The sequence below is a fragment of the Taudactylus pleione genome, unplaced genomic scaffold (assembly GCF_031769625.1).
Source record: "Taudactylus pleione unplaced genomic scaffold, aTauple2 ptg000967l, whole genome shotgun sequence".
NCBI lineage: Eukaryota > Metazoa > Chordata > Amphibia > Anura > Myobatrachidae > Taudactylus > Taudactylus pleione.
Genome location: NW_028285368.1, coordinates 9,959,846 through 9,980,187, shown reverse-complemented (window position 1 = coordinate 9,980,187; position 20,342 = coordinate 9,959,846). Strand labels below are relative to the sequence as shown.

The 20,342-nt window shown below is 47.5% G+C and overlaps 1 protein-coding gene and 1 pseudogene across 1 annotated transcript in view; both read right to left on the bottom strand.

Moving 5' to 3' along the window:
• Positions 1-20,342, bottom strand: part of SHOC1 (shortage in chiasmata 1) — a 420,839-nt gene that overhangs the window by 263,740 nt on the left and 136,757 nt on the right. The window lies entirely within an intron of this gene.
• Positions 14,340-14,440, bottom strand: LOC148462418 (U8 small nucleolar RNA; annotated as a pseudogene).

The window sequence follows — 20,342 nt, the reverse complement described above, 5'->3', positions numbered from 1 at the left end:
GAGGAGCCAATGCAATTATGGGCCTGTAGTCTTCCATCAGAGGAGAAGCGCAAGAGACATTCTTGAGGTTGTCTTTACTGTGGCGGAAAAGGACATGTAGCCCAGGTTTGTCCTGTTAAATCGGGAAAAGGCAAGGTCTAGGTGTATTAGAAGAGTTACATCTAGGCCTTGCATCCATCTCTCCGGAATATTCAGTCCTTGTCTCAACAGTAATTAAATTACAGTATGCTCATATCCCCGTTCCTGCCTTCTTGGATAGCGGAGCCACAGGTAATTTTATGGATATGGGCTTTTTTTTAACACACTGGGGTTAACCCCTGAGCCCTTAGCACGTCCAGTTTCTATTATTGGTCTCAATGGCGATAATATGTCCAAAAATTCAGTCTGCTTCCACACCCCTCCTATACGATTGTCTGTTGGTGTCTTACATCTCGAAGAGTTGACCTTTCTCTTGCTTCAATGCCCTCTGGCTCTGGTGTTGCTCGGATTGCCCTGGCTTATAAAACATAACACCGTGATTCATTGGCAAACAGGAGATATGCTTCAATGGGGATCTTCCTGTTTCTCTCCGTGTCTCTCTCGGCCGATTTGTCTTGATGCTGCTGTCCGGTCTGAGTCCTTATCATCAATCCCTACTCCATATCGTGATCTTGTGGGAGTAATTTCAAAGAAAAAGGCCGACATTCTTCCACCTCATCGATCATATGACTGTGCAATTGATCTTTTACCAGATTCAAGATTTACCAAAGGCAGGTTATATGCTCTGTCCATCCTGAGAGTAAAGCGATGCAAGAATACATCCAAGAGGCCCTGGAGAAGGGATTTATCTGGCCATTCAAGACTCCGGTGGGGGTATGCTTCTTTAGTGTCCAGAAAAAGGATGACTCACTCTGTCCGTGCATTGAATTTAGAGGGTTAAACAAAATAACCATAAAGAATTCATATCCCTTGCTGCTCATTTCCGTTCTCTTTGATCAGCTTCGGGAGGCTTCTATATTTTCTAAAATCGATCTAAGAGGGGCCTATAATCTTATCCAGATCAGAGAAGGAGATAAGTGAAAGACAGCATTCAACACCCATTCAGGGCATTATGAAAACCTTGTCATGCCATTCGGTCGCTCCAGCCATCTTCCAAGACTTCATTAATGATGTAATCGGGAACTCTTGGCTATTAAGTGGGCCTATGAGGACTGGAGGCATTGGCTGGAGGGGGCTAATCATGTAGTTTGTCTTGACAGACCATAAGAATCTGTCCTATATAGAAACCGCCAAGAGGCTGAATGCTGGACAGGCACGATGGGCCCTGTTCTTCACCCATTTCAATTATATCATCTCCTTTCGACCTGGGTCCAAGAATCTGAAGGTGGATGCCCTCTCATGTAGTTTTCTCACTACCCACTCTCATGATGTTTCGGAGGAAACCATTGTTCCGGCTTCCCATATTCATCTAGCCTTAACTAGAACTTGACTAGAACTTTGGCAGTCACTCTCCGGGACGGTCAATCTAAAGCTCCTCCTGAAAAACTACCGGGATTGCTCTTTGTACCTGAGAAGTTTCCAGGCATCTCTAGAACTCTTGATTTACTTTCCAGTTCTGTTTGGTGGCAGTCCATGTCTCGGGATGTTTGTGAGTTTGTGCTGTCTTGTGACGTCTGCTCCAGGAATAAGTCTCTCTTAGGTCTGCTGCCTACTCCCTCAAAACTTTGGACCCATATTATTTCATGGTAGAGCTTCCTTCATCTTCTCAATGTTCGGTCATATGGACCATTGTTGACTGATTCTCTAAGATTAGTAATTTTGTTCCTCTCACCAAATTACCTTCAGCAAAGGAGTTGTCAGTACTTTTTATTCAACATGTCTTTAGGCTTCATGTGCTTCCATTAGATATTGCCTCTGATAGAGGGACTCAATTTATTGCCCGTTTCTGGAGATATTTTTGTGCTGACCTGGGTATCAATGTCAGCCTGTCGTCAGGCTACCAAACGCAATCCAACGGAGAGACGGAGCGGGCTAATTAGTCTTTGGAGCAGTACAGTACCTCCGCTGTTTCGTATCCAAGTACCAAAATGACTGGGTTTCTCTGTTGCCTTTCGCTGAGTTCGCCTTCAATAACTCCTGCCACTCTTTCTCTTCCGTTTCTCTGCAGTTTTGGGACTCATCCTAGAGTAAATTCCTTTGAGACTGCATCTACCAGTATTCCATCATCTTCAACTGTTTCAAGGATATGGTCAGTCTTGAAAAAGGTGCACCTATCTCTTCTCCAAGCATCAGGTCGTTCCAAGGTTCTTGTCGATAGACATCGTAGGCCCGGCAAGGTGGGAGATTTGGTTTGGCTGTCCTCCAGGAACATTACCCTTCGCCAGAGGTCACAGAAGTTGGGTCCCAAGTTCAATGGCCCATTCAGAATCATCTCGCAGGTTAGTCCTGTGGCCTTTCGATTAAAGTTACCCAGTATCCTCAGGATTAAAAACACATTTCATTGTTCACTCTTGAAGCTGGTGTTTTTCTCCTCCATGTTTGCTCCTAGACGTTCAGCCAGACCTTCACCGGTTTTTGTCCAGGGTCATCAGGAATTTGTTGTTGAGAAAAACAAGAGATATGGTAAGAACTTACCTTTGTTATCTCTGTTTCTATGAAGTCCTTAGGGTCCACAGGGATACCTTGGGGTTTAGGCTTGGCTCTGCCATGGGCACCACACAGTTAAACTCTTCATCCCAAAATGTACCGGGCCCCCTCCTATACCCCGCCTCCAGGCCAAGGCACCTCAATTTTAGTATCAAGCAATAGGCTGGAAGTGGAGAAAAAGGAAGAAGAAAGTCTGGAACACACAAGATTCACATTCTCACATAGGAGACAGAAACTGGTGACCAAAACAACACCCTACAGAAGCACAGGGCGTCAGGGCAGGCGCCCTGTGGAACCTAAGGACTTCGTAGAAACAGAGATAACAAAGGTAAGTTCTTACCATAACTCTTGTTTTCTACTCCAGGGTCCTTAGGGATCACAGGTATACCTTTGGGATGTCCCAAAGAAGTATCCTTCAAGGGAGAGGACGCTCCTGTGCAGAGAGCAGAATCTGCCGCCCGAAGGAAGCATCCTGAGAAGCAAAGGTGTCAAATGCGTAATGCCTGACAAAAGTATGGACAGAGGACCATGTAGCCGCCTTGCAAAGCTGAACAGCCGAGGTGCCATGGCGAGCTGCCCACGAAGGACCCACAGACCTCGTAGAATGAGCCTTCACAGAGGGTGGCACTGGAAGACCATCATGAGCATAAGCCTCAGAGACAGCCATGCAAATCCACCGTGCCAAAGTCTGCTTATTGGCAGGCCAACCCCTCTTATGAAAACCAAAGAGTCCGATTTCCTTAAAGGACTGGTGTGGTCTACATAAATCCGCAGAGCCCGTACCACATCCAAAGAAGCCTCACCAGTCGAAAGATCCAATGAATTAAAGGCTGGGACCACAATTTCCTCATTAATGTGGAAACTAGACACCACCTTAGGAAGGAAATCAGGGAGAGTACGAAGTACCACCTTGTCCGAATGAAAAATCAGAAAGGGGGATGACAGGAGAGAGCCCCCAAATCAGACACCATTCTAGCCGAAGCAATAGCTAGAAGGAACACGGTCTTAGTCGTAAGCCATTTCAAATCCATTGAACCTAAAGGTTCGAATGGAGGACCTTGGAGCACCCTTAGGACCACCGCCAAATCCCAAGGAGCCACCGGAGGGACAAAAAGAGGCTGGATGCGAAGGACACCCTGCAGAAAAGTGCGAACATCAGACAGCATAGCAATCCTATGCTGAAACCAAACCAACAGGGCAGAAACATGTACCTTCAGTGAAGCGAGGCATAGACCTAGATACAAGCCCGCCTGTAGGAAAGCCAGCACTCTGGATATCCGAAACTCCTGAGGATCATACCCTCTAGGGCGACACCACTCAAAATAAGTATGCCACACCCTTTGGTAGATTCTAGCCGAAGCAGGTTTCAGAGCACGTAGCATGGTATTCACCACCGCTCTGGAGAAACCCATAGAACTCAAGAGGGAAGTCTCAAGAGCCACGCCATCAAAGACAGATGACTCAGGTCCGGGTAGAGGCAAGGACCCTGAGACAACAGGTCTGGACATTGAGGTAACAGTAATGGACTGTCGATGGTCAAACACTGAAGATCCGAGTACCAATTCCGTCTGGGCCACGCAGGAGCCTCCTTCCTGCCTGAACTTTTGAATTACTCGAGGCAGACGAGAGAACGGAGGAAACAGGTACACGAACTGGAAGTTCCACCGTACCAACAGAGCTTCCACCAGGAGAGCCCCTGCATCTCTTGTTCGGGATCCATACGCCCACAGCTTGCGGTTGTGTCTTGAGGCCATGAGGTCTATTTCAGGAAAGCCCCACTTGTCCACCAGGAGCTGGAACACCTCCTGGTGAAGAGACCATTCCCTCAGGTGTACAATGTAGCGGCTGAGGAAGTCCGCTTCCCAGTTGAGCACTCCCGGAATGAACACGGCCGAAATGGCTGGTAGATTGCTTTCTGCCCAAGTCAGAATGCGAGATACCTCCCTTAGAGCTGCTTGACTTCGAGTACCTCCTTGACGGTTTAGGTAAGCCACTGTTGTGGCATTGTCTGATTGAATTTGCACGGGTTTCCCCTGCAGGAAAAGTTTTGCTTGTTGCAGCGCCCTGAACACTGCCCAAAGCTCCAATATATTGATCAGAACCGTCCACCGGCCCTGGGAGCCGTGTGGGCCCATCACAGTACCCCAGCCCCGAAGGCAGGCATCCATTGTTAGAAGGACCCAATCCGAAATCCAAAACTGACATCCCCTGCTGAGATGGGACTTCTGTAACCACCAGGCCAGGGACAGGCGCACCTCCGGAGTGAGCCTGATCATCTGCGTCTTTATTTGACGGGGAATTCCGTCCCATCTGGAGAGGATCAACATCTGCAGAGGCCTGGAATGGAACTGGGCATACTCCACCATGTCGAACATTGACACCATGGAACCCAGTAACTTCATTGCCGAGAGAAGAGACACTCAGCAACTCTTTAGAACATTGCGTATCTTGGACTGCAACAGGGCTATCTTTTCTTCCGTTAAGAAGATCCTCTACTGCTGAGAGTCCAACAATGCTCCGAGGTGGACCATCCTCTCAGAGAGAATTAGAGAGGACTTCTTCCAGTTCACTAGTCAGCCGTGAGCCTGCAACACTGATATTGTCAGATGCAGATGGTTGCAAAGGACCTGTCGCAACCCTGCCAACAACAGAAGGTCATCCAAGCAAGGTAACAGGCGAACCCCCTGCAACCGCAGGTGTGCCGCCATGACTGCCATTACCTTTGTGAACACCCGAGGGGCCGTGGAAAGGCCAAAAGGAAGAGCGTGAAACTGGTAATGTTGGTCCAACGCCGCAAAACTGAGGTAACGCTGGTGCGCCTTGGCAATGGGTATATGCAGGTAAGCATCCTGAATATCCAGGGACATCATAAAATTCCCAGGCTGCATAGAACATAGAGTCTCCATTCGGAACCGAGGGACCCTTAAAAACTTGTTCAGGGACTTGAGGTTGAGGACAGGTCAGAATGATCCATTTGGATTTTGGACCAGAAAGAAGTTTGAGTAATATCCCGTCCCCCTTACGGGAGACGGAACAGGCTCTATGACTCCCATCTGGAGCATAGAGCGCACCACCTCCTGGATCGCTAGAGCCTTCATTGGATCTGAAGAAAGGCCTGCTCCAAAGAACTGATGAGGAGGTCTTCTGCGGAAGGAGAGAGCATATCCCTGATACAAATTCCCTTACCCAAGTGTCTGTAGTGGTCTGGTACCAACACTGGGCATATTGCAGAAGTCGGCCTCCCACCTTGGGGTCTCCCAAGGGGAGGCCCAGCCCGTCAGGCTGAGGGTTTGTCGTCCGGCTTGGCTGCCAGACATCTGGTACTCAAAGCTTATTTCTTGGGTTTAGCAGTCTTTGTGGGACCTGAAGGTCTCGGAAAGGACTGCACCTTAGGTTTGCCCAGTGGGCGATAGGGCTGAAAGGACGGGTTTTGAGATCCAGACGGAGTCGGAGCTGAAGGTAGACATTTAGATTTGGCAGCCGCCAGCGTGTCCACTATCTTGTCCAAAGCTGGTCCGAACAGGACCTGGCCATTATAAGGTAAGCATTCCAAGCCCTTCTTGGATTCAGCGTCCGCCCTCCAAGAATGTAACCACAAAGAGCTTTGAGCGGCCACGACCGCCGCGGATATTCTAGAGGTAAGAAGGCCCAAATCCAAGGCCGCTTCATTAATGTACGTAGCGGAATCCCGGATGTTACCTACTAACACAACCTGTTCACTGGTACCCTCCGAAGTGAACGATGCTTCCAATGCGTCCGCCCATCTTTCCATAGCCTGGGCCACCCTGCAAACTGCCATAACTGGTCTGGATGCTCCTCCAGCGAGGGAATAGATACACTTAAGGCACACCTCCACTTTACGGTCTGTAGGATCCGTCAGAGAAGACATGGACGGCATCGGTAAAGTCACACTCTAAGCGCGTTACATGAGAGTCCACCTGAGGAGTCTCCCATTTAGTGAAATAATCCTACTCAAATGGGTATGCCCGGACCAGGTGCAGGTGCTTGTGAGGCTGAAATCTTTTTCCCGGAGATTTCCACACCTCCTCTAAGTGATCTACTAGCTAGCCAGATAGTGGAAAAACTGCTGCAGCACTTTTAACCTCTTTAAAATAAGCATGGGAAGACGTGCAGGTAGGTTGTTGTCAGTAATCACCATGGCCGCACGGACTGTCCGTATGAGACCTGGAATATATATACTAGATTTAACCTCCGCCCCTCTTTGAGGAGTATCAGTGTCAGACAAATATAGAATTTCACCCTCATCAGACGACCCGTCATCATCATATTGTGTGGATGGATATGACAATAATGGCCTCTTAGCAGGTCTAGATGAATCCTGTTCAGGAGCAGGGTCTGCCAGAGCAAGAACCTGTTGCGGGGGGCACTGCACCATTACCATCGGTCCCGGAACCCCTAGTACTGGAGAAGGGACTACTGCCAAAGGGACTACTGCCAAACCCCAATTGGGGAAATGCAGGAGGGACTGTCAACCTATTTACAAGTACATTCAAGGCCTGCGCAAAACAAGCCCAAGGTGGTTCCTGGGAGTTGCTCGATACAGCAGAGGTACCAGGAATGGCCAAACATGCACTACATAAACCATCCTGAAGTACCACCCCCTCCCCCACACCTGTTTTACATTTGGAGCAGGAAATTAGGAGAGGCGCACCCATAGACACAGAACCCTCACTGGAGATATCGGTATGTGACTTAGGGATAGTAAAATGGCTGACAGAAAGAAATATCAGACACACAGCGCTAGCATAAAGGTCACATACAATGCAGAAATGTTGTCTGCACTAACAGTACTGTGCACTACATTGAGCAGCAGCCCGGTAGTGATAGAGCTACATACTCTGACCTTTAGAGGAGAGGTATGTAAGGGGCACCCAGGTTCCGCACCTTGCTATCTGCAGCATTCTTAAGATGGCCGCCGAGGAATGAAGGGAGGTGGGCCGGAGTAGATCACTGCCTCAGCCCACCAAAACTGCCTGAGAGCAGTGAGGGGAGGAGCCTCCTTTACTGAACAGGGAAGGCGTCAGGGAAGGGAAGGCCGCTAGCTGGAACCCACCAGAGCCCACCGAGTTCCCTGGATCACTACCGGTGGTCGGCACCGGCAGGGGTGTCAGAGCCGAAACATGGACGTCCACTGGACTGTCCATGTTACTGCTCTTGAAGATCTTCAGGGGCTGTGAAACACAGCCCCCCTGTGCTGTAACCCAGCTCAAGCCGGGCACCTACTGAAACTGAGGTGCCTTGGCCTGGGGTATAGGAGGGGGCTCCGCCATGTGGTGCCCACGGCGGAGCCAAGCCCATACCCCAAGGTATCCCTGTGGATCCCTAAGGACCCTGGAGTAGAAATCCTGAATTTCAGAATATCACTAGGGAATCTTCAATTCCTGGTCCACTGGAAGGGTATGGACTGGAAGAGCGCTCTTGGGTTTCCAAAAGATCTCTACACACTCCTATGTTAAAGAGGATTTTTTGAAAACTTTCCTGACAAACCAGGTTCTAGGGGTTCCTTAACCCCTCGTCAAGGAGGGGGTACTGTCACAAGCCGCGGTGTTGCTAGGAGATGCAAATGCCGGGCTATCAATCACTGAACTCCTCCAAACTCCTACTTGCCATTCCTGGACTAACCTGATTGGTTCCTGTGGCTTTTTCTATCTTGTCCGAAGTTTGCTCAGGTGCCGGTGATAGCGTTTTACGTGTTTCCAGTTCTGGTGGTTAGTTCCTGTTTACCGAGTGTCCACTATCTCAGCCTGTCTTGTAAATTTTCCTGCCGTTTGTGTCATCTGGGCGGCACGGACCGTACCTCTGCATCTTGCCGCTTGTGTCATCTAGGTGGCACAGGCTGCACCACAGAGTCCTATCGCTTGTGTCAACAAAGCGACATAAAGCGCACTCCAACATCACCTGTTCGCCCAATCCAGTGTACTGCCGCTTGTGACAACTCGGCGGCACAAGTCGCACATCAGCGTCTCCAGTACCCACTATCCTACGTTCTGCCACTTGTGTCAACCAGGCAGCATCAAGGTTACATCAAGCCAAGCATCATCAGCCCTCAAGGCTGCTACACGGCCAAGGGCCGCATCTTTCCATCGCTAAGGTATCTTGGCACGTGCGCAGTGCAATCATGATGCATGCATGGTCAGCCGATAATTGCTCAACTGCGTAAATTTTGGCATATCTGAATAGGGCCCATAGTGCTGAGTTCAACCGAATAGCTCTTATGGATGAGGATGCTAAACGTGTCCTATTTGAGTTGACAGATTTTAAGAAACTACATAGAGCAGAGTTGACTAGACTTGGATAAAATATACAGAAAAAACAGAAGTAGATCTTCTTTTGCATGGTCAATTTTTGTCTTACTACTATAGAAAGAAGCAAATACCTAGGGGTTTTAGGCTGAAATAGGGATGGTCATCGAACATCAATTTTTAGTACCCATCGATTGTCACCCACAGATGGCCAATAGTTTTACCATTGATAGCTGAGATTCAGATGGTTTCCTGTCATTAATGCTAACTGAGGGCTTCACGGTTTTCTTTTTTTCCTTACACAGGGCTGCACTGTCACACAGAGCTACTAGGCTGTCAGTCAGCAGCCTTGAGTGACCCGATCAAATGCCTCACCCTCGTGCCATGAAACAAGGGCCCAGAGCTGTGAAGGAATATTGTTCTGAGTTCAGACGCTGGTCCGCTGACCGCAAGTAGAATAATCCAGAGCTGCACAGTCAATTTCCCCTTGGCCTATCGGAAAACATCAAGGACTCTCTACTCCAGTATCCTGCTGCTGATACTTAATATTAAGATTAAAAGGCGTCACAAAGAAAGGAAGTTTTAGAAGGACCATGCAGTATCTCATCTCCCATTCCCTCTTCTTCCACTAATGATCCTTCTAAGTCATTGCAACATCGGGCTTATAGATTGTCCCAAGAAGAAAAACTGGGATTTTGGTACTTACCGGTAAATCATTTTCTCTGATTCCACAGGGGACACTGGAGGTTGCTTACGCTGGGGTATAGAGGCGTGGATAACTGGAGCCACCACTTTAAATAATTCAGAAGTGTGAAGCTCCTCCCCCTCTATGTCCCATCAGCCCTCAGTTTAGAAAATGAAGACCGAGAGGAGATGGAGAACAAAGAGTAAAAGGGAGAGAAAAACACACAATAAATCAAAACATACAACATACGGAACAAACCGAACAGGCAGGCTAAGAGCGCTGAGGTGGGCGTCCAGTGTCCCCTGTGGAATCAGAGAAAAGGATTTACCGGTAAGTACCAAAATCCCATTTTCTCTTTCATCCACTAGGGGCCACTGGAGGTTGCTTATGCTGGGGACGTCCCAAAGTTTTCCCACGGGCGGGAGCGCTCTGCGGCACCTGCAGAACAAGGTGGCCGAAACATGATGCTGAAGCAGCAAACATGTCAAATCTGTAAAATTTTACAAACGTGTGAATAGAAGACCAATTGGCCACCAGGCACAATTGTGACGAGGAGGCACCCCTACCAACCGCCAATGACGCACCCACAGAACATGTGGAATGAGACAAAATGGATGAAGGAGGCCGACGGCAGCACTAAGATAAGCCTGATGAATAGTCAGCCTAATCCAATATGCCAGCATCTGCCTAGATACTGGCCAACCCCTCCAAATAGCATCATAGAGGCCAAAAAACGACTCCGACTTACGGATGGACGCTGTCCTGGCAACATAGATGCGGAGAGCTCTAACCACAGCCACGGTAGAAGAATCACCCGAGTCCGCCACCAATGACGGAACCACAATAGGCTGGTTCATATGGAAAGACTACACAACCTTGAGAAGGAAAGCGGATACCGTCTGGAGTTCCGCCCTACCAGCATGAAACACAAGGTAAGGTGGCTTATAGGATAGAGCACCCAATTCCGAGACTCTACGAGCCGAAGCTAGAGCCAGAAGGATGACCGTCTTCCAAGATGGGTACTTAAGATCAACCTGTTTCAAAGGTTCGAACATGGGCGACTGAAGGAACAGAAGCACTAAGTTCAAGCCCCAAGAAGCTACCGGAGGTACAAAAGGAGGCTGCATACGCAAGACCCCCTGAAGAAAACGTCTGCACCTCAGGAATGAGGACCAATTTGCGTTGAAAGAAAATGGAAAGGGCAGAGACCTGCACCTTTACCGTTCCAAGGCGAAGGCCTGAATCCAATCCCGTCTGAAGAAAAAAACAGAAACCGGGCAAACGAAAAGTCCTAGACGGAAGACCCCGACTGGAACACCACAAGAAATAATAATGCCAGATACGAAAATGCGCAGCCGAAACTGGCTTCCTGGCGCGCAGCATGGTGGGAACAACAGAGTCTGGGATATCTTTACAAGATACTGGTTTCAAGAGCCACCCCGTTAAACGCAGCTGTGCTAAGTTGGGGTGGACGCAAGGACCCTGCTGTAGAAGCTCCAGCCGCCAAGGAAGGGGCCACAGTTCATCTACCAATAGGGACCGAAGGTCCAAGAACCAATCTCTCCGAGGCCAGTTTGGAACCACGAGAATGACAGAGGCCAACTCCTGTTTAATTCTTCTGAGAAGGTAAACGAAGTTGTAGATCCAAGGAACTGTCAGAGCGTCGACTGCCTGTGCTTGTGGATCCCGTGGAGCTGACGATTCAATCGTGACGCCATGAGGTCCACCTGAGGATACCCGCATCGATGAATCAGTGCGCTGAACACGTATGGCTGAAGCTTCCATTCCCCGGCGGGATGGATGTTTTAGCAACTTAGGTAATCTGCTGATTTTCGGCCCACCGGAGAATCGGAGTCACTTCTCGCATGGCCATGCGACTTCGAGTCCCGCCCTGTCGGTTGATGTAAGCAACGGCCGTCGCGTTATCTGTTACACTCTTACCTGACAAGACTTTAGAAACTCTGTTGCGTCTATCGGAGCATTGTAAATCGCTCTGAGTTCCAACACATTTATGGGCCACTTCTGTTCCAGAGGGGACCATCGACCCTCAAAGTGATGATCGAGGACTACTGCTCCCCATCTTCAAAGGCTGACATCTGTTGTTACAATGATGCAGTCCCACACTTAGGATATTTGGATTGTGTCCACCAGGGGATAGCCACTCTGGTAACCGGGTTCAGACGGATCTGTCTGTGTAGAAGCAGATGAGACCCTGACCCACAGTGACAGCAGGTCCAGCTGAAACACTGTTGAGTGGAACCGCCCGAAATGTAGTGCCTCAAAAGCAGCTACCATCATATAATAAGGGATTATGTTCACTCCCAATGACCGAAGAAGAGCAATCATGACTGACATTTGAATATGCAGTGAGCAGAGGATAACCCGAACGGCAACGCTCAAAATTGGTAGTGGTCCTACAGTATAGTAAACCGCAGGAAGGCTTGATGCGGTTTTCAAATTGGAAACTGGAGATAGGCATCCTTGATATCCAGGGATAATAGGAACTCCCCTGGTTCCAAGCTCGCAATGACAGACTGCAGAGATCCCTTTTGAAACGATACATCTTCAGATATAGGTTTAAGGACTTGAGGTTTAAGATGTGCCTGACCGAACCATCCAGTCTGGGCACTACAAACAGGTTTGAGTAAAACCCCATACCTCGTTGACGCTCCGGACCTAGCACCGATGATACTATTAGAGACTGGATAACCTCCTGTAGAACCCTGGCCTTGTCTGCAGGTATAGGCAGACTTTTAGTAAAGGACCGAGGTGGAGGGGGGACTTCGAAGTCTATTCGGTACCACAGGAAAATTAGTCTCCACGGTTCTGAAGAGATTTGAAATTTCTGCAAGCAGGCTCCCACCGCAGGGAACCCCAGGTGGGACGGAAGACCGTCATGCCACCTGTTTTACAGCTGGTTTTAGGCTCCTGTCAATGTACAACAGTGTGTGGTCGACCTCTACCTCTGCTGCTTTTTGCTAGCGTGGGATCACCTCTGGCTCTACCACAAAAGGAATGTGGTGCACGAAAGAAAAGAAACGAAGGTTCAGTGTAAGATCTTCTGGGAGCCTGAGCAGTAGACGAGAGGAAAGAAGACTTACCCCCGTGGCCTGAGATATCCATTCGTCCAATTTCAGGTTAAAAAGCAAGTCACCAATGAATGGAGAACCGCACGCTTGGATACTGCGTCCGCTTGCCAAGCGCGCAATCAGACCCAAAATAGCAAACGCAGATATGCGATTCTTAGAAGTTTCTCCCAGGTAAACTGCAGACTCACAACTGTGTTCTGCTAGTAGGCGTAATTCTGCTCTGGAAGGACCAGAGTTCAATCCTGTGATCCACTGTTCAGCTCAGCAAACCACAGCCTTGTTAACCCAGGCGGTAACAAGGGTAGGTCTAAGTTGAGCTCCCACTGCAGTATAGATAGCTGTTAGCGTCATCTTCCACTTACGATCCAAAGTGTCTTTTAGTACAGTAGCTCCCGGTACTAGAAGTGCTGTTTTCTTGGAGACGGGAGGTAGACGCATCTACAGGAGGAGGCGTTTCCCACTTTTCCAGCGTGGATGATGGAAAAGGATAGCTAGACGGAAGCAGACGTGGAATTTTGAACCTCTTATCCGGCTGTTTCCCGGCCACTGAAAGCTGCTGTGATAAACGGAAAAAAAGCAGTGTTCATGAAATAATTCACACTCCTGGGACGCAGGAATTATATCCTCAGTTAAATTGAGGATATTTCTGACTGCCAAAATTAGAGATTCCACCCCGGGAGAGGCGGACTCTAACTCCTGAGGAGTACCATTAAAGGGAAGGCCTTCAGGAGATTTGAACCAGGGGTTCCGCCATCACTGCCAGTAGTGAGATCAGCGTCTAACCCACAAAGCCACATGGGCTTCTCCTGTAAATGGTGTGAATTGGAGGGTGCAGACACCGCTGTACCCATAACCTGTACCATGGTGTCTAGAGACTTGGGTAACCCAGCCACCCAGGGAGGATGAGACCTGCGTGCCTCTGCTAACTGTGTTATGTCCGTCATAACTCCTACCATGTCAGCGGCTATGGAGGCGAGTTAGTAATCGTAGTATACAAGCATCACATAACTCGGATGCTTGTTACCCTTAGAACAGCAAACAGCTTTTGAGAAGCCTTTATTCAGTTTGACATTGATACACACAGTCATTCAGAATGACACACATTATCAGAACTGAACAGATCTGAGACAGAAGGCTGGTCTGGGACACAGAGGAGGAGATACACCCCACTACCTTCCCACAGATTAGACTCCCTGCACTTACACCCCAGTCACAGTCTGTACCAGGGATGTAGTAGGATTACAGATGTGCAGTCCATACTTCTGTAGCCTTACAGCTGCACTCTGCCTTCAGGAGGGAGAGAATGCAGGCATTAAGAGCAAAATATGGCAGGCATGCTGTTTTTAAGAGCTCTGTGCCTGAGCTTTCCGCGCTGTGTAGGCTCCGCCCCCCGTCCATAACAATTATCCAAAATGGCTGCCCCCGTCTAACGGAGGAGCTCATTCACTGTCAATCCCGCTATGCGCCCCCGCCGTCCCTCTGCAGCTCTTAGCGGCGAGCAGGGACTGAGGACAGATTCTCCGGCTGTTTCCCTTTTGTCTGCCCCCGCCTGAAGCAGCGCTATGTCACTGGGCAGCGGGCGGGAGTCGTAGCGGGGAATACGCAGCCATACTCACTGCGTTCCCGGAGGTAGGATCATCAGCGCAGTAGTTGGGTTGACACACACCATGGTTGTTGGTCAGAGCAGTGCTGGGGATCAGGATACTCATATACTCAGATCCATTCATCATGTCTGTTTCTCCATAAGGAGGACAGGTAAGGAACACTCTCACTGATGATCTCTCACAGCTGCAGCACACTCTTCTTCTTGTTAGAGTTGTGCTGTGGCGATAAGGAGCTGTCAGTGCTTTTGTAATAAGCGCTGCGCACTCCTTCCTGTTCTACTAAGAACAGGGCGCCAGGTACCAGGACCCCACCTTTAGAGAGGTGGCGAAGGGTACCTAATATAGTGTAAAAAGATGCTTAAAAAACAAATTAAAACCTAAATGTAAAATAAAAATCATGTATTGCTGGAGCACAGCATAATGTGACCAGCTCCTAGTTGGCACATTTTCTAAACTGAGGGCTGATGGGGCATAGAGGGGGAGGAGCTTCACACTTCTGAATTATTTAAAGTGTCGGCTCCAGTTATCCAAGCCTCTATACCCCAACGTAAGCAACCTCCAGTGTCCCCTAGTGGATGAAAGAGAAATCTAGGAGACACACCCTCTGTCTCTGCCTTTACTGCGGTAACAAGTGTCAAAGTCAAATAATTGGTTATGATCATTTGTAATTATTATCTGACGATCTAGTCGTTTATGGGCTGATAAAGAGTAAAATCAAACGCTACTCTGCATTGGAAGCAAACCGAAGCGCACAAATGCGTATATATATTGTGATAGGATCACTGGTAAAGTGGTCTGTGGCAGGTACATTTGTCCCAGATTCCTGTCTTATGTGTTTTAAACCCCCAGGAGAAAGTCTGCAGTGTAGCAGGCTTGAGTCTCTGCTTTTTGAAAAGCCGGTTTGGGACCTGGGGGTTGTGGGTGAGAGGAGAGGGAGGGCTCCACCCACGGCCACTCCAGGTTTTGGGCCTTGCAGCCTGCTAACAGGCTTGTTAGGGTTTCCACCTGAGAGTGGCCAATATAAGCCTAGTGTGTTTTGGGCTGAGTGTCTCACCTGGGAGAGCAGACAGGGAGTTTGCTCAGAGACACTTGAAAAACCTATCTGTGAGTGTTGTGCTGTGCCTTTGTTGCTGGTGAGGGCATTAGGCCCTGCCAGGTTCTGGTAGTGAGGGAACCACCTGTAAAGTTAGAGCCCAGCCAGGGCTAGGATTTATGTTTATGGTTTCTTTATGTTGTTTCTGTTTTGCACAATAAAGACTGGCGCCGACCAGCTTGTACTCGAATCCAGACTGGCGTACTGTTTCCCAGCTGCTGTGTGTGTAAGGAAGGAGTCCTCTGCCCAGGAGAGGGACCCCTAATCTGACTGTGTCACAATTTATATATATATATATATATACATCATTCAAGGTTTAGCCAAGTGTGTGAGAAGCAGGAGTATGTCTGTGACAAGTAATTAAAAATACACAATATACTGTGAGTGTTTGCTTATATATTGAGAAGCCCCGCATACAGTATGTCTGTGGCAATTGAAATATAACACAGACACTGATATGCTCAATTGAAGTGTTCTGAATGTAGAGTTAGAAACAATTGTCAGAAGTTTGACTATCGTTAGCAATTGTATGCCTTGTATCCAATGCTGATGTGGTTAAGAAGACCTGACAATTGTATTCTAAATAAGCATAGGAAAGCCTTTGTTAAAGTTATCAGACTCCTTGACTATGGCCAAGGCTTGCTCCACCTGTGAGCAGGACAAACTTCATTTTATATGACCTTTTGTAATTAGATTCAGACGGACATAATATCAAAAATACTAGTTACTGGATAAAGCTATATATATATATAATATATAATTTTAAATCCATGACACAAACACTAATGCACATATGCACACGCAAACATACACATAGACAATCGCATGTGTATCCACAATGCGAACACATAGACGCTCTTATGCTTACGCACATACCCACGGACATACCCTGTAACTATTTTAATATGAAGAAGCAGAACGCATACTTATGTATTTCTGTAAATATCTCTAGATTTTGTTAGACAATCATTATGGTATAAAGTGTGCATATATGAAATTTAAGGTATACAACATGGTAGACATGGCATGTTTGGTACTATACTGACACCCTGTTTATTTCCAGATATTCAAATCTATCAGCGAGGGAGTCGCATCTTGCATTCGATGGTTATGAATTATAGGAAATTATTGGTTAGAATGTATACTCTGTAGTGTCTTAAACCAGTTAAAGAAAGAGAATGTAATCTCAAGACATTATTGGAGAATTGGGACATATCCCTAGTGACAACATATGAACTGTCCTATGAACTACAGCGTACTACAAAGACCAAGAACCAATGGAATTATGTTTGTCTGTCTACATTATTGTTATCATGATCTGTAGGGTATATAACCTGTGTCCAGGTCCCAGTCAGTAGCCATTCTCTTGAATGACCACAGACCTCTGGATTGACAACTATATACTGGGACCAGTGCGCATGCGTATGTATCAAGCTGTACCTTTTGTATTTAATTGTCTTTGCGCTAATTGTGATAGATCAAAGCGTGTAACTTCAAGAACTGGGTTACCAATATTATTGTCTTTCTGGATAGTGGCGCAGCTGGGAACGTTCTGGACATCGGTTTTGCTAAGACTCTGAGTATACCTTTTTAAAAATGAATCCAATAATCCAGAGGCTGAGTATGTGGCCTAGATGGGAATCCATTAAATGATGCTACAGTCTGGTACCAAACACCATCCATTTGTGTACTTTTACTGATTAATTGTCCTATGGTTCCCTTCATCCTAGGCTGCCCAAGGATCAAACACTATAATCCACTTATTGACTGGAATTTGGGTGAAATTATTAGTTGGGGTCCAGGTAGTGCCAATATCTGTCAGAATCATTCAACAGATTCCTAAAAGACTACCGCCTCACTGTCTTAATTACTTGGAGATCTTCTCCAAGAGAAAAGCAGATACACTGCCTCCGCATCGTGCTAACAAATGTGCCATGGATTTGATTCCTTGAGCCAGGCTACCTAAGGGTAGATTATATGCCTTGTATGTATCGGAGACTAAAGCTATGGATGAGTACATTAAAATAAAACGTTAGCAAAGGTTTCATTAAGCCTTCCAAGTCTCCCGCTGGAGCAGGGGTTTTTTTTGTGTCTAAAAAACAGGAACCTGAAACTCTGTATTGACTATAGCGAGTTTAACAAAATCACTATAAAAAACACCTACCCTCTTCCCCTCATCTCTGTTCTTTTCGATCAACTTAGAAATGTCGCCATTTTTCCAGGATAGCTGTGCTTACATTCTTGTCTGCATTAGGGAGGGGGACAAATAGAAGACTACCCAATTAGACCATTATGAATATCTTGTCATGCCATTTGACCTTTCTAATAATCCAGCAGTTTTCCAAAATTTAAAGACATACTCAGTGAATTCCTGAGGGTATTCGTTGTCGTATATCTTGATATCTTTCTCTCAATCCACAGATCTACTGTACTGTACATCGCAGTCATGTCAACAATTATTATAGGTGGTTTAATTGTTCTTTTTCAGTCTTGGCAACTCCTATTACCGGTTTAACCAATAAGGGAGCTGATACCACAAACTGGACTCCAAAAGCATTGGAAGCCTTCAATGCTTTGAAATAAGCATTCGTCTCTGCCCCAGTACTTCGTCATCCAAACCCGGACTTACCTTTTGTTGTGGAAGAAGACGCCTCTGAAGTGGGAGTTGGACCAGACCTCTCCCAGAGTGATCCTATAGATAATAAGCTGCACCCTTGTGCTTTCCTTTCTTTGAAGTTATTTTCTGCTGATGTTGGAAAGATCTATGTTCTTGGTGTCTGCTACCTGGTGCTCCTGCTCTGGTGATTTATCCTGTGTTCCTGTTGGTCCCTGGCTGTTATTAACCATTCCTGCCCTAGTCTAAGCATTCAGCCTACTGCACACGCTGATCTGCCAGGGTGATCCTCCAGCTTAGTTCACAGAGATTCTGACTTGTCTTTCGTCTTGTTGCATTTGCAATCCAGTCTGCATTATTTACACTAAGGGCCTGATTCAGACCCGCTCGTGAGCGCTATGCGCTCGCAAGCGGGTCAATGGTGGCCCAGTGCGCATACGCACGACGGAGCCGGCTCCGTCGTGCGCATGCGCGAGACCCGGATAGCGATGGGCAATCCGTCGCTCCGGGTCTCGGACCAAAGGGGGCATGCTGTCGATGTTGAGTGACAGCACGCCCCCTTTGGTGGGCGAGCCGTGGACGTGGCTGCCCAGACAGAGACGTTCCCATGGGAATGCCTACTGTCTGGGGCCGGCCCCACTGACATCACAAGTGATGTCAGTGGGAGTGCTTTCGGCTCTGTTTGAGCCGAAAGCACTCTGGGGCTTGCAGCAACGAGACCCTACCACAAGGGTCTCATCGCAAGCCTGATGGTCGCGCTGGTCTTGACCATTGCGACCATCTTCCTGGCTGCTCGCTATAGCTGTGGGTGGTCACCCACAGCTATGCGAGCGGCCAGGAGGCCGCTCTGAAAAACAAGGACGGCCCTGATTCAGAGCGAGCGCTCTGTCAGAGCGTCCGGCTCTGAATCAGGCCCTAACTCCACTCCTGTTCCATTTTGTCAAACCTGCCCACAGTCATGCCTTACTCTCTGCTGCCATTTGGTTATTAACCTACTGTAAGCTCCTACTATCCTGACTTAAGTCCTAGCGGCATCCAAGTACAGGTGAGAATATTCATCTCTATGGGAAAACTGTGGCTGTTATTAGTGAAGACCTCTGTAGCACGATTCTAAGGGGTATATTTACTAAAGTGAGAGTTTTTAGAAGTGAAATTGTTGCCCATAGCAACTAATCAGATTCTAGCTATTATCTTCTAGAAGGTGCTAGTTAAATGATAAGTACAGATGTGTCCATATACATCTAGCCTCCTTGCGTGTTAAACAGCCCTTCTAATCGCGCCATGTCTCAGTAGCGCCAAATGTCTTTTGTGCAGCTTTTTACCTTCAAATGCGTCTTATTCACTCAGTGATGTGAATATGTAGCACAATCAGTTTCTGTTGATTAAAATGATATGCAGCATGCCTATGTTCTCTGTGCATCTGCGGGTGTATCTGCATGCAAAATGCTACGTTACAGTGTTACAGCCGCTGACACTGTAACGTAGCATTACGAATGCAGATTCACCGGCAGATGTACACAGAACATAGGCATGCTGCATATCATTTTAATCAGCAGAAACTGCTTACATTATTGCGTGTATAAGACGCATTTGAAGGTAAAAAGTTGCACGAAAGACACTCAGCACTACCAAGGCACATGGAGCTCCCGCGTCATGCGTGGCGCGACTTGTAGCGCATGGAGGATAGATGTATGTGGACACATCTGTAGAATCTGATTGGATGCTATGGGCAACAACTCAACTTCTAAAAACTCTCAGTAAATATACCCCTAATGGAGCGTACACACGGTCAGATTTGTCAGACTTGTCAGATTTGTCAGATGAACGACCGAACGACTAAACGATTTGAACGATTTGAACGATTTTACCAAAGTTTTGAACGATTTGAACGATTGAACGATTTTTGGCTGCATTAAAATGAATGGAATCGTCCAAGTCTGACTGCAAACCCATCAGATGTCAGATATCGTTATCTGACAAACGGGAACGCGCATCGTTGATCGTCCATCGTTCAGGCATGTCAGATATGAACGATTTTCCTTCAGATATGAACGACTGAACGATTTTTAAATCGTTATCGTTCATATCTGAAGGAAAAATCTGATCGTGTGTATGCACCATAACAGTAGTGTAATTATCACAACACAACACCTGTCTGACTGCTGCAGCTGGGAACCTCCCAGTCTCTTCCTGCTTCACTGAGTGACACAATGACTAAGCAAACTGATGAATTTGGCAGACTGCCAGAGACTGTTGATGTGTAACTAGAGACTTCTCACAGGGTGGCTCAGAGTAATGCTGGCCATACAGGCTACAATTATCGGGACGATCCGAGGGTTAAATATTGCTCGGTCGGGCATGCTGGATTG